Source organism: Dipteris shenzhenensis, chromosome 3 (assembly GCF_047967505.1).
Source record: "Dipteris shenzhenensis isolate YYH24624 ecotype China chromosome 3, Dip_SZ_1.0, whole genome shotgun sequence".
Classification (NCBI taxonomy): domain Eukaryota; kingdom Viridiplantae; phylum Streptophyta; class Polypodiopsida; order Gleicheniales; family Dipteridaceae; genus Dipteris; species Dipteris shenzhenensis.
In genome coordinates, this window is record NC_141598.1 from 47113394 (window position 1) to 47127719 (window position 14326).

Below are 14326 nucleotides of genomic sequence, written 5' to 3' on the forward strand. Positions count from 1 at the left end.
CTACCACCAATGACCTTGCAGGATCAGTAACTCATTGCCCATCACCATGATGCATGCAGGCTTGCTTGGTGGTGCATAACTGGGCAAAGCAAAAAAGATGGTAAGGGTGTTTCCATGGTAGCATGCAAACACCATGTACCTCATCATCATCGAGGCTAAGGCCGCATCCAATACAATAACCTTCTACCACCAAAAGGATGGATTTCCTATTGCCTAGTAGGCAAGACACATGGGGCAAAAATATTGTTCAGACTCTGCTGCATACATGTTGGAGCATATGCCGACCAAAGTCTATATGCACCTCAGCTTTCCTCAATTCCACATCCCTTTGGTGCAATTCTTCCGACAAACACAATTTTTTGAAAATCATCTCCCATCTATTTATAAAATTCAAAGTCTTGTAAGCACCAAAGTTTGGGCGTATGAGAGAAACATACCTCTGCAACATCCATGACAACCTTAACATTGCTAGTGCTATCATCCTCCATGTAGGAAAATGTGGATCTCAAAGTTTCTATTTTGACTTGCAACTTCTGTTTTTCTGATTTATCAATTGTAGTCTCATATGACTCCATGTCCATCTTCACCTTTTAGGTTGCCGCGCACATGCCTGGAGTTTCATGCAGCTGGCATTTTGTCTTTTCAAGCGACACCGTTGCCTTGTCGTATTTGTCCCTCACCACAGCTAGCTTCTCTTGTCTATCTTGCAATAGTGATTTTGCAGATTTTAAATTCTTGGACCTGTCATCTTCAGTGCTTGGAGTTACAACCTTTGGCTGCTCCCATCGTAACAAACACCTCCTCTAAGAGAATAAGCATTTGATTAGGAAGCTATAGGGTTTGCAAATTTTCTGTTGTTGCTATCTTCCTTCAAATTCCTGCTTACCCACTTTTCCATCTTTTGTTCGAGCTTGTTTTGATGTTGAACCAGGGAAATTACGCTCTCAGCAAATTCTGCCCATGCAATCAAGCCTTGATTTGTACAACCACCCTATCCATACTCAAAAGAAAATCCTCTTGCAAACGAGAAGGACAACTCCATGTTGATAGAAAGTTCTTCATAAACCTTCAAATGGAGTTCTAATAGCTGGGTGTAAACCTGGGGCCTGACATGCCGACACTTTATTTTATCTTTCCCCTACCTGAGTTGGACAAAAACAGTCAACTAATACCTGTATATAACATCAACTTTCGTGAGTTGGCGTGGGTTTAGGTCCACCAAGCCATACTCCAAGTGGAAGTCCTGCTTGGTCTTGCAAAACACCTTCTGGCAAGAAGTCTCAATGTGGGGTGCTTGCCACCTTGATGACATTGCGCAAAAAAAGAAGCGCATCCTCGTATTGGAAAAAAATATAGATACAGTCCAAAAACACACACAATTACAGACACAGTTAGAGAGACATAAAATACAGATAAAGATACTACAAAAATAGACATGATAGAAGGTCTCTCATAGGCTCAAAATTGAAGCCTCTACAATGGCAAGCGTGGTTTTTATAATGCAAAAACTTAGAACGCAACAAAGCGATGCATGATCAAATGAAAGGCGCAGAGTTGTAGTTACAGGCAACCTTTGAGTGGACCCAGACAAAATCCCTGGGCAAAAGCGTGTTACCAGCTCTCACCTGGCACGATTTGTAGGCAACGATGTCTCAAGAAGTTGAAGGCAACTTGCACCAACTCACAATTTGTAGCGACTAAGGAAAGAGTTCACACACAAAGGAAGTTGACGACAGAGGCCTTGCCTGCCATAAAACAAACACTATGGTCGATCGAACAAGAAACGAGGGAATGTCTCTCCGAGGTGAGAGATACAATGTTGTTGTGCGGGTAGCATATTCCCACAACATAGAGTGGAGTGCCAATTTCTTAAATCAAAATTCATCCAGTAGCCAGTCGAAGTTTTGATGCTAAAGCACTGCCAAATTCCAATCAATATTCTCCATCAAATTCATTCAGAGACTTCAGATACACATAAATGCAATATTAATCTATTTGGAAGCTATTGGCAGCTAGTCAATCTATGTTACTGCACAGAATTCCTTTCAAGTTTGGATGGTGAGGGGAAAAAAATAAGTCACTCGTGATGACAGAAAGCATGTGCATACTAAGGTCGTTGCCAAGATTTTTGCAGGTCGCATCAGCTCATGGTTGATAGTAAAAGGTAAGGAAAGAGCTCATGCACAGAGTAGGTCGCACCACCTCATGATGAAAGGAGTCATTGAGTTAGTTGGTACACCAAGTCACTTATCAATGATTTTAGTTGCTAAGGTGGTACTAGTGGGGCACCACTATTTAGCATATGCAAGTGTACCACCTCAACATGCTACACCCTCTTACCAAACGATTGTTTGCATCAAAAATTGGCCACCATGAATCTGCTCCTATGCTCAACCAGTCCTGCAAAAACAATTCTCCCCTAGCAAGGAGCCTCCATCCTAGACTGAACCTCCTCATGGATGCAAATTAATAGATTCTTGACTACACAACCATCTCCGACTAGTTGCCGATCATCAAGCAAATGGGTTGCCCAAAATCAGACCTTCTCCTACCTTTGTATTACTGCCATCTTCTGCTAAGGCATGAACCAAGCTCACCTCTTCCTTCTCATTTTGTGATAGTATCGAACCCCTTCTTGCGGCGGAGTTTCTCGACCTTAATGTCATATGCCACTTTTAGCCTTGTCTCATCATCGAGATTTTCCAACTCTATTAGCCTTTCTAGAATCATATATGCTACTCTTAGCCTTGTCTCATTGAGATTTTCCAGCTCTATTAGACTTTCTATTGGCTCTTAGCCTTGTCTTCTTGAGATTTTCCAGCTCTATTAGCCTTTCTAGAATCGCCTAATCTGATAATATATCTCTAATTGAAACTTTGAGGCTTGGAACTATGAATTCCATTGGAATGATTGCTTTGGCACCAAATGCTAGGCTAAAGGGCATGTAGTTGATAGAGACCTTATATGCCATTCTCAATATGCCCAAAGTGCTGCAGTGAGTTTATGTTCTTGGTCATTACAATTGGCCTCCACCGTGCATGTAATTGTGTTGCACAAGGTCTTATTCGAGCTCTAGGCTTGTCCATTAGCTTGCGGGTAGTAAGGAAGGTATAGATTTCCTGTGGATGATGAGGGACTCGCTTATTAGTATGAAAATTGTATCATTAACAAAGTGTGTCCCTAGATCGTACAAGAACATAGCAATCATTCTCACATCAACTGTCTTGGTGGCCTTGGCTTCAACCCACTTTGTAAAAGAATCTATGGCCACGATAATGTATCGAGCCCGAATTCTTTTAGCTCTGCTGGACTAATTGGTCCCATAAAGTAGATACCCCATTTTTCAAATGGTTGATCTGTTGGGGAGTGGAAGAGAAGATGGACATCATGGAGAAGAGTGTGGAAACCAAATGGCAAAATGTTCCATTGAATTGAGAGGATGTTCTCTCCTTTATAGAATGGGAGAGAGGGTGGCCTAAATCAATGGCACCTCTCCTACATCAAAGGAGGTAGCTCCTAAATCATAGGAACTCCACAATCATAAGTACCACCCCATGTGGGGGGCCTTACATTACATCATCACTTGTGTTATGGCCTATGGCACTAAGTGTGTCTCTTCTACACACACACACACACAACCATGTGACTGCTAGTGGATGCACACATACACCTAGCAAGCCCTTAATCACACATATCCCAATATACCCCCCCTTAAGGGTTTGCCTCTTGCTATGTTAAGGATACATCTAGTCACATAGTTTCACAAGCCATCTCATGGTGGTCAAGGATAAATCTATGGCTACGATTTCATGCTAGCAAGAATGCCCAAGGGTCAAGGTTTACAAAAATGGGATAGACCCCCCCAAATGGTTATCTCCCTTGCATGTATAAGGATTAATCTTAGGCCTTTGTGTAGACCTAGTTTCTCATCTCTGCAAGAGGTACCATGGAGGCAAACACATATCACATGGCCTACATCATATGGTGACCAGAGGTGATTTACAAAAGATAAAACACAAAACACATAACATTCTTTTTGAAGTACTGCTTCAGGCAGAGAATCTCAAAATTGACCAAGTGATGACTAAAGTTCAATATGTTGGACTCTAGAAAGCCCAATCTATCACAAAATTTGATTCTTCATTTGCTGATGGAGTTCTTCCTTCAACAAAATTTGCTTTGTTGTTGATGTAGCTCTTTTTCACAAGATATGCTTCACTTTCCTTGGAGTTGTAGGAGCCATTTCTCTCCTCTTCCAAAAGAGAAGCTTCAATATCCACTAAGTTGGATGTGAAAGTGTTGCTATACTTGATGTTGTTGTTGTAGAAGCTCTTGTTGAAACCTTTGTTGATGTAGCTCTTTTCCTTGTTCTCCTTGATCTTCTTCTTGTCTTCAAGCTCTTCCTCAATGTGGCTGGTCTTTCCACAAAAGCATTCTAATATTTTATGAATAAGTATCTTCATCTTTGAGTGCTTACCTTTGGCACCAAATATCTTGTCGAGTGTCTTCCATGCATCATGTGAAGTGTCCTTTCCATCAATGTGATGAATATATTCATTAATAAGACCAAAAGAAACAATTGCTAGAGCCTTTTCATCTTTTACTGTCCATGCTATTTCACCTTTTCTTATTGAAGGTTTCTTCTTTCCACAAGCAATATTCCATAGACCTTTCTTCATGAGAATGAACTTGACCTTGGTCTGCCAAGTATGGAAAGAATGACCATCTATCTTACTCATGTTAGCCATTAGGAACGTCTTACCTCTTACAAGGCAGTGTCTATTCCTTCACAAAATAGCATTCAAACATATTCAATTCAAAATATATCATAAATGCATCATGAGCATTTACCAAAATTGTCAAACTGCAGGACAGTGCTCCAAAGATAAGACTAAAAAATGCCTCAAATCACTTCCAAAACATCCAAAAGCCCAAAGATAACTGCGATAATAATGAAACTTTCTTGCACTTAACCATATTCAATAGTTCATATTAGAAGCAAATATCACTATTACCCCCAAATTGAACCAGTTTGAAGTTCGAGGGTGCAATTGAAGCTGAAGAGAAAAGCTTTGAGACAGCTTTCAAAGGCAACTGGAACCCTGCATACCAGAGAAGGTCCACTAGCAAGGAATCACACAATGTTGCACCAGATCGTCGGTGAGAAGTGCACCATTTCTGACTGGTCTTTTGCTTATTTCGCCTCGTTGCAGCAACTATTGGGCCTCAAACTTGAACATAAGACATCTTGTAGTCGCCCACCCGTGGCAAGAGGAATAGATGAATGGTCACGGCTATGGGCAGAATTACGTGAAAGGTCACTGAATATAGGAAGTGTTGGCATGAGGAAAGAGACAAGCATTGCTTAATTCCACCAAGTCAGAGATTTTCCCCAAGACGAGGGATCTTTAGCTCAGAGGGCTTGGCAAATGGCACAGCAGAATAGAGAGAACAAAGCTAAGCAAAATCTAATGGAAAAGAGGGTAGAAATGAAGAAGGTGGAGGGTGGAGAAGAAGATGATGAGGTGGCATATTGAAGCTAGAATGGGCTAGGGGCTCAAGGAGGGTAGAAAGGCTCTGATACCACATGTTGGGGAGTGGGAGAGAAGATGGACATCATGGAGAAGAGTGTGGGAACCAAAGGGCAAAATGTTCCATTGAGTTGAGAGGAAGTCCTCTCTTTTATAGAATGGGAGAAAGGGTGGCCTAAATCAGGTATCACCCCATGTGGGGGGCCTTGCATTACATCATCACTTATGTCATGGCCTATGGCACTAAGTGTGCCTCTTCTACACACACACACACACAACCATATGACTGCTAGTGGATGCACACATGCACCTAGCAAGCCCTTGATCACACTTATCCCAACATGATCTGTAAGGACTCCTATCAGGGGTATGTAGTCTTAGTTGTGAGGTATGGAGGCTCATTGGAAAGGATCACTATATTTAACAAACTCAACAACATTTGCAAAGGGCTTGGATTTCCATAATCCTGCTTGCAACACCTTGCGGGCCACTTGCGATGCTTGAATAGGCTCCTTCTAAGACCTCCACAAATTCATCTTCACAGATGCAGTGATGAATTATGCCATCCTTACACATTTGGTGGAGTTGGCCGGCTATCAATTGATATGGAGACGCATCGTTAATGAGTTCTCTAGCCCTATCCTTATTTAGGGCTTGTCTTGAGAAAATCCATTGGCTAAAAAGTGTCTAATTTCTTGAGCCCATTCTAGAAATAGATACACAAGGAATAGTGGGGCATCCAAAAGATCATTTTCCACTCCTATTTCCGGCTCACCGTTTGGGAATATGGGACATGTGGTCGGCCATAAAGTGTGTGCATTCCTTCCGTATAGCAATGGTGAAATCAAACTCTAGAAACATAAGCTATAAGCCTCCTTTCCAGCAACTCTAGAATCCATCTAGGAAGCTATAAGCCTCCTTTCCAACAACTCTACGTAGAAAATGCTTCGTAAAGCGTAGTGGGTAGTGGTCCTTTTAAGTCACGACATTGACCTTTTTTAGATCTACACATACTTGGATCTTGCCATTATTTTTTAGCACTATGATGATGAGGTATACCCCATCCATATGCTCAATCTTGTAGATGAATCCTATGTCGATTAACTTCTGTATCTCTCCTCTTACAATCTTCACATACTTTGGACTCATAGGATAGGGTCCCTGTTACGCTCTAGCCGAGGTAGCATGACCTCGGAAGAATCAGTCGACATTTCCCTTATAGGATCTATCTCTGTAAAATATATGTTTGCGCTTCATGTAAATGATCGGGAGGGATTTAATGTCAAGGTCCTAGGTGAGGGCTGATAGCACCAGACTAGATAGATCTGAGACCAAGGGCCTAGTGCAAAGATTGTGCCTAGGGGCAAGGAATTAAATGCATCCCAAGAGAGGGGTGAAATGTTGCATTAGGAAGGCCCTATATGGATGACATGTGGCATCTAGATCTATCTAGGGATTTGGGGTTTGCTAAGGCTAGTGAGAGAAGAAAAGGAATTGATTTACGTGATTTCGAATGCAGATCTCTGTCTCTCGCTTGGAAGTCTTGGCAGAATAGGCTGGGAGGAGAATCAGGGTGCTACTCCCGTGATCTGTCAGAACAGCTTAGTATTAGAGACAAGGAGGTTGACAGTTGGTATCAGAGCGCAGGCTTGGAATTAGAGAAGGGACGAACGCTGGTTTACGTAGCTGTCGCAGAGCGTGAGAAAGAAAAGAATCGACGTTAGTCAGCGGAAAGTCCGAGGGGAGACACCGATTGGATGCAGTGGCCCGTGAGCGGCGAAATTGAAGGCTGGCTGGTCGACGAGCAGTAACGGGCTAACGGCGCATGCAAGAGCTCACAAGCTGGATGTTTGACAATTGCCCAAGGATCAGCCTTGGCCCGTCGCGTGGGCAGGGATCCATCTGAAGATCGCGTGAGCTGTGGAGGACCTGGTATGCACGTCGTCCGGGGGCTTGGCCAGAACTGTCGATGCACAGGTTGGTGGCTTGGAGGCGTATTTCATCGCGGACCTTGCCGCTCGTCAATTGACGCTCGGTTGGAGAGGGCAGAGAGTTCCAAGTGACCCTTCCTACTGGTTGGTCACAAGGCCCTTGCTGGGCCACGTGTGGTGTTTCGGGAGTGCCATACATGAATGTTGGGCTCCACCCGTTGGTGGAGGACTGACTGATAGAGCTGGCGTGAGGCAAACAGTGTTCAGTGTTGCAAGTGATTCGATTGCTGGTTGTGTTCGGTGATCGTTGGTAGAAGTCAGTGTACGGATGACTGGTGAGAGCTGAGAGCAGGCCGTACGTGCAAGCTGTGGGATTCGAATTCCAGGGAGCACTTTATCTATTTTCCCTTCTGGTTTTCGTTATTCCTGTTTTGTCGGAAGCAGTTAGACTTTTGTGGTTGTAGCAGAGGTCGCAGTTTATGATGCTATAGCAAGAACAAATTATGCTTGAGCAGCTGCCTGTGTGCTTCAGTTGAATTAGACTGCAGGAATTTCCCTAGTATAGGGAAAAGCGCCATCTGTGATATATGCCTGTATTAAATGCTTGATCAGTGTGAATGTGGGATTGCAGGAATTTCCTAGTATAGGGAATTGTGTTCAGAGTGTCAGTACCCTGAATTGTGTCAGCTTGTGATTACAGTGTTCTAGGGGTGTTTAAAAAAAAAAAAAGAGGCCCCAAAACAAAACACCTACTGAACTAAATGGAAGCAGAAGAAGGGGCTTCCAGGAGGGACCCTGGTGAATCAGGAGTCCGGCCGACCCAGCAGGGATCGCGCCATGTAGCTCACACTTTATCTGGCAGGATTGCATTGCTGGAGGATGCCTTGCAACAGTTGTTAGCGCAGCAGTTACAAGCTAACGCAGGGCAATCTGAACTTAGGAGAGCGTTACAGAGTATGTCTGCCAGACCTTCTCGAGAAGAGAAGGGAAAGGCTCCAATGGAACTGGAGTCTAGTGTCCATACGGTCGAGCCTAGGAAGGCTAAAGTGCCAAATATTGCCAATTACAGACCGGAAAAGTATTATGGTCGGATGAACGACCGTAGCTCCGATGTCATTGAGACCTGATTACACAAATGGGACGAGGCGTTCGCCATTTGTGAGATCAGAAATGACATCAAAAAGATCCGCGAGGCCACCCATATGTTTAGTGAGGCTGCGGATCGGTGGTGGATTAAACAACAAAAAGATGGCATAGGATCCACTACCTGGGAGGGGTTTAAAAGAGAGTTCAGGAAACACTTCTTACCTCCTGACGAGGCATCCCGAGCTTGGGATCAATATAGGAACCTTCGTCAGAGAAATTTATCAGTGGCAGAATACACTGATAAGTTTCGAGAGAGTGTAATGAAGGTTGACGAACCCCTGCCTCAATCAATCCAAGTGAAAGATTTCATATTTGGATTGAATGATCGAATAAAAATGGAAGTTCGGGCTAAGTACGCGAACACGCTAGATGATGCAATAGCTATAGCCCTGAACTATGAGGATGCCAAAGGCAGCAAGCCAAGTGGGTTTGCACAGGTCGGAACCCAGTATGGGTATCCGAAGAAATCTGGGTTTAAGAAGAAGTGGGCTAGTAGAGGGAGTGGTTCGCAGCCGAGTGGTCAAGCCAAGCAGGCGAGACCGGCTGAAACTCCTAAGCCAAGTACCACCATTGGAGTGAAAAGGAAAGTAACTCCAATGGCAGCCCGGGCTTGGTCTAAGTCTCCCTTGAACCCAGAACAAAGGGAAAAAGCGAGGAGAGAAGGCTTATGCTTTGGTTGCCTTCAACCTCATCAGTGGAAAGATTGTCCACGTAATAAAGATCGTCGGATGGCTGAGATGGTGATCTCAGAGTGCGACGTGGAGATGCAGGGAAGTCCCAGAGCGGAAGAGATGCAGATTCAGCTAGCGGGATCTTCTCAGAGGTTAGTACCTTGTTTGTTCTGTGTGTCTGTTACTAAGTTAGTGACGAGTGCACCTGATAACATCCTATCTAAGCCCGCAGCAACGGGGTATACAGCCTTCAATGATACGGAGTTAATCAAAATGAAAGGGCAAGTGGCCAGTCATGATGTCATTGTGTTGTTTGACTCGGCGTCAACTCACAATGTGATTAACTCCAAGCTCGCGAAGAGGCTGAAATTAAAGACAAGTCCATCTGACTATGCGTATACAGTCAGGATGGCCGATGGAAGTTCAACTGAAGTATGGGACCAAAGGGTTACCCAGTTAGAGCTTCGGATTCAGGACTATGCTGAGAAGCTTGATTTTGAAATAATCAAGCTTGCTCATGCGGATATAGCCCTGGGAATGGCGTGGCATTCTAGGAAGAATCCAGCCATTGATTGGAAAAAGCACGTATATCAATTCAAGATGAATGATGTGCTTTATGTTTTGCGAGGTGAAAGAGATATACCTCAGGGACCGTTGGTTTCCGTGATGGAAATCAGAGAGGCTCAAGTAGAGTTTTTGTACCTTTGCACAGCATCGGTAGAGTCGGTGAATGATTCTTCGACTAGCACTGATGTTACGCAAAGTGGTGAGATGGCCAAGCTGGCTAATCTTATAACAGAGGAGTTCTCTGAATGTTTTAGGGATGAACTACCTTATGGGTTACCTCTAGAGCGGAAAGTTCAGCATTAAGATTGAACTGATCCCGGGGGCAGAACCTGTAAATAGACCTCCCTATAGAATGAGTTTTACTGAAGAAGCGGAGGTGCGTAGGCAACTGGAAGAATACCTCAAGTTGGGGCAGATTCAACCAAGTTTCTCACCTTTTGCTTCACCAGTGATATTAAAGAGGAAAAAGGATGATACGTTTCGCCTCTGTATAGATTACAGAGCATTAAATAATATCACTGTTAAGCACAGGTATCCGATGGCTCGGATTGATGATTTGCTAGATGCATTACATGGAGCCGTGATTTTCAGCAAGATAGATCTTAAGTGCGGCTATCATCAGATCCGGATTAGAGCCGAGGATGTGCATAAAACCGCTTTTAGAAGCAGGTTTGGTCATTATGAGTTTTTGGTAATGCCCTTCGGACTTACCAATGCTCCAGCGACCTTCGTCATGCTTATGAACGATTTACTACGTCCGTATATCGGAAAGTTCGTAGTACATTTTATTGACGATATCTTGATATTCAGTAAAAGTGTTACTGAGCATTGTGAGCACTTAAGGATAGTGTTCAGTACTTTGAGGAAAGCCAGTCTTTACGTGAATAAAAAGAAAACTATACTGTGTATGGTTAGGCTTGAGTACTTAGGGTTCATAATTACTCCACAGGGGGTAGAAATGGATCCGAAGAAAGTGGCTGCGATACTAACTTGGCCAATCCCTCAGAGTCTGACCGCGCTGCGATCATTCTTGGGATTTGTCCAGTTTTATAGAAGGCATATCAAAGGATATTCCGGAATAGTATCGCCATTGACTGATCTGACCTCAGATACAGAATCAACAAGAAAGTTTTAACACCATAAAACAAGCTGTGGTCTCAGGACCGGTGTTAAAAATAGTTGATCCCCAGAAACCGTTGTTCCTAGAAACCGATGCAAGTGGCATTGCGGTAGGAGCAGTCCTCCTTCAAGAGGGAAGGCCAGTAGCCTTTGAAAGCAAGAAGCTTTCTCCCTCTCAAAGGAATTGGCCAACTCATGAATTGGAGTTGTATGCTGTTATCCATGCTTTGAAAACATGGAGGCATTATCTGTATGGTTCAGAGTTTTATGTGGATGTGGATCATGATACTCTGAAACATTTCTGTAAACAGCCTGACTTGAGGGGCCGCCAAGCTAGGTGGGCAGAGCTCATGCAGGAATTTAATCTAACGATTCGGTACCGAAGAGGAAAAGACAATAAGGTAGCTGATGCGTTGTCTCGCATTATGCACAATCTGAGTTTCACGGTATTAGAGAGTGCTCTAATGACCGAGATCAGAGAAACTCAGAAGGTGGACGAGTTTGTCCAGAGCTTATGGCCTAAGGCTCATGTGTTAAAACCCGGGGAAAATGAAAAGGATGACCTGGCATCCAGAAAAGGCCAAACTTATGCAAGATATACCATAAGGGATGGTATGCTAGTTAGAAATGGCAAGGTTGTAGTACCTGGTCAGAATGATCTCAAGCAGAGAGTCATTCGACAATGCCATGATAGCCCGTGTGCGGGACATCCAGGAGTCGAGAAGACATATGATCTCGTGAAGCGAGATTTCTTTTGGCCAAAGATGAAAAAGCATATTCATGAATATGTGACACGGTGTTTCTCGTGTCAGGTAAGTAAGGCCGAGCGGGTGAAGCCACCCGGACTTTTACAGCCCTTGGAAATACCACTAAGTAAGTGGGAGAGCATTTCCATGGACTTTATTGTAGGGTTACCTGCAACACAAGGAGGCTATAATTCTATCCTTGTGGTGGTTGATCGTCTAACCAAGATGGCTCACTTCATTCCGACTAGAGAGTCCATTAGTGCCCCGCAAGTAGCGGATTTGTTTATTAGACATATATTTCGTCTGCATGGATTGCCTAGATCCATAGTGTCAGACAGAGATGTCAGGTTTACCGGTCATTTTTGGACAGCGGTATTTGAGACACTAAGGACTGAGTTGGGAATGAGCAGTGGGGATCATTCTGAGACGGATGGTCAGACGGAGAGAGTCAACCAGACTTTAGAGGATATGCTGAGAGCATATGTGTCATTGAGGCAACATACATGGGACAAGTGGTTGCCATTGTTGGAGTTTGCCTACAATGATAGGAAACATTCCTCTACCGGGTTTAGTCCGTTTGAGCTGAACTATGGTTATAGGCCAGCCAATCCAACTATAGTTGGAGTACCTCAGAAAGTGCCTAGTGCCGCGAACTTTGTAGTTCAGATACGGGAGATGCTAGCACTTGCGAGAGCTAATATCCGCCAGGCTATGGATAGAGCCAAGGTGTATGTGGATGAAAATCGGTCTATAAGAGTATTTGAAGAAGGAGAAAAAGTTTTTCTCAGAATTCCTTCGCACTCGAAGTCGTTGACTTCAGGAGAGTGTGCTAAGTTATCACCTCGATACTGTGGGCCGTGGTTAATTCTAAAGAGAATAGGCAGTGTAGCCTATAAATTAGAATTGCCACAGGGGTGTAAGGTGCACCCGGTTTTTCATGTTTCACGTTTAAAGAAACTTTTACATACTGGTGACTCACTAATCGAAGGTGTGGTTTTGTTTCAGGAGATAGAGGATATTGCAAGGCGCAAACCAACAAGAATCCTGGACCGAGGAACAATGCAAATACGAAATCGGAAGATACCCACGGTGTTGGTTGCATGGCATGGTCAGCCTCTATCCGAAGCTACCTGGGAATCCGTATATCAGTTGCGGAGAGTGTTCCCAGACTTTATCATCGAGGACGCTGATGTCTGAAGAGGGAAGGAATGTTACGCTCTAGCCGAGGTAGCATGACCTCGGAAGAATCAGTCGACATTTCCCTTATAGGATCTATCTCTGTAAAATATATGTTTGCGCTTCATGTAAATGATCGGGAGGGATTTAATGTCAAGGTCCTAGGTGAGGGCTGATAGCACCAGACTAGATAGATCTGAGACCAAGGGCCTAGTGCAAAGATTGTGCCTAGGGGCAAGGAATTAAATGCATCCCAAGAGAGGGGTGAAATGTTGCATTAGGAAGGCCCTATATGGATGACATGTGGCATCTAGATCTATCTAGGGATTTGGGGTTTGCTAAGGCTAGTGAGAGAAGAAAAGGAATTGATTTACGTGATTTCGAATGCAGATCTCTGTCTCTCGCTTGGAAGTCTTGGCAGAATAGGTTGGGAGGAGAATCAGGGTGCTACTCCCGTGATCTGTCAGAACAGCTTAGTATTAGAGACAAGGAGGTTGACAGTCCCTACCTTACCGGTCTAATATTATGCATCCATCATCACGTAAGGTCTTTGCCTTACCGGTCTAATATTATCCATCCATCATAGGGATGGTGTGTTGTACAACCTCGAGTGGCACACCCTTCATATTGGTGTAATTACAAGTTAAGTAATCTTGGTACCCATGCAAGAGGGAAAGTAAGGCCCGTTCTTGCTCAAGAGTGAGGTCATCGACTATGTAGACCACTGTTGGGTCTTCTTCTTCTATGGAAAGGTCCACTTCCTTGACCTTAGATGGACCATCATAACCATGCTGATTTCCTTGCTCTACCATCTATTTACCTTGCTCAAGAAGTATTTTGTGGTCTTGGACTGTATAGGCTTTAAGTGCTTGGGGACCTAGTGTAAATCAACCTCCTCTTCTTTGTCACCCTCCAAATCTTTTGAGGTAGTTTGCCTCTCTCTTGGAGAAGTCTTCGTGTCCTTGGATTTTGAGGCCTTTATTTTTGTGGTCGTTTAGCCAAAGAGGCCTTAGCCATCACTAGAGGGGTTTTCTATGCTAGCTGAGCTCAGGAGAGTGAGGATAGAGAAATATTAAGTAGCTATTGAGAGAGGGTGCTTTGAGATTTTGATCTTACAAAGCTTCGGTTTTGTTGGGGGACGAGGATTCAGCATCAACTTCTTTAATTGCTGGCAACTGACAAAGAGCTTTTGGGTAGCTAGCCGGATTGTTGAGAAAGAGCTCACAAAAGAGCTCCGCTCTTCCATGCATATCACCGTTGTCCTCACAATCATCACACTCTTGCTGCTTTCCATATTGCATCTCTTCGTTTTGTGGAGTCCTTGATATCCCATCCCTTTTCCCCAAATCCCGAAAGCCTTCTCCAAGTCATACTGCACACCACCTTTGCATGATCGTGCTCAGTTTCACATACCTATCTTGGCAGTGCAGTCCGCGTAG

At 43.9% G+C, this 14326-nt stretch overlaps 1 long non-coding RNA gene across 2 annotated transcripts in view; it reads right to left on the reverse strand.

The window, feature by feature from the left end:
* Positions 1-345: 345 nt before the first annotated feature.
* The window catches only part of LOC147903900 (uncharacterized), a 47219-nt gene continuing 33238 nt past the window's right edge, over positions 346-14326 (reverse strand). For both annotated transcript variants that reach the window (XR_015540781.1, XR_015540782.1), the window contains exons 5-6: positions 1100-1745; positions 346-954 (exon numbers count right to left, since the gene is read on the reverse strand). This is a non-coding gene — a long non-coding RNA (uncharacterized LOC147903900). The remainder of the gene's footprint in view (positions 955-1099; positions 1746-14326) is intronic.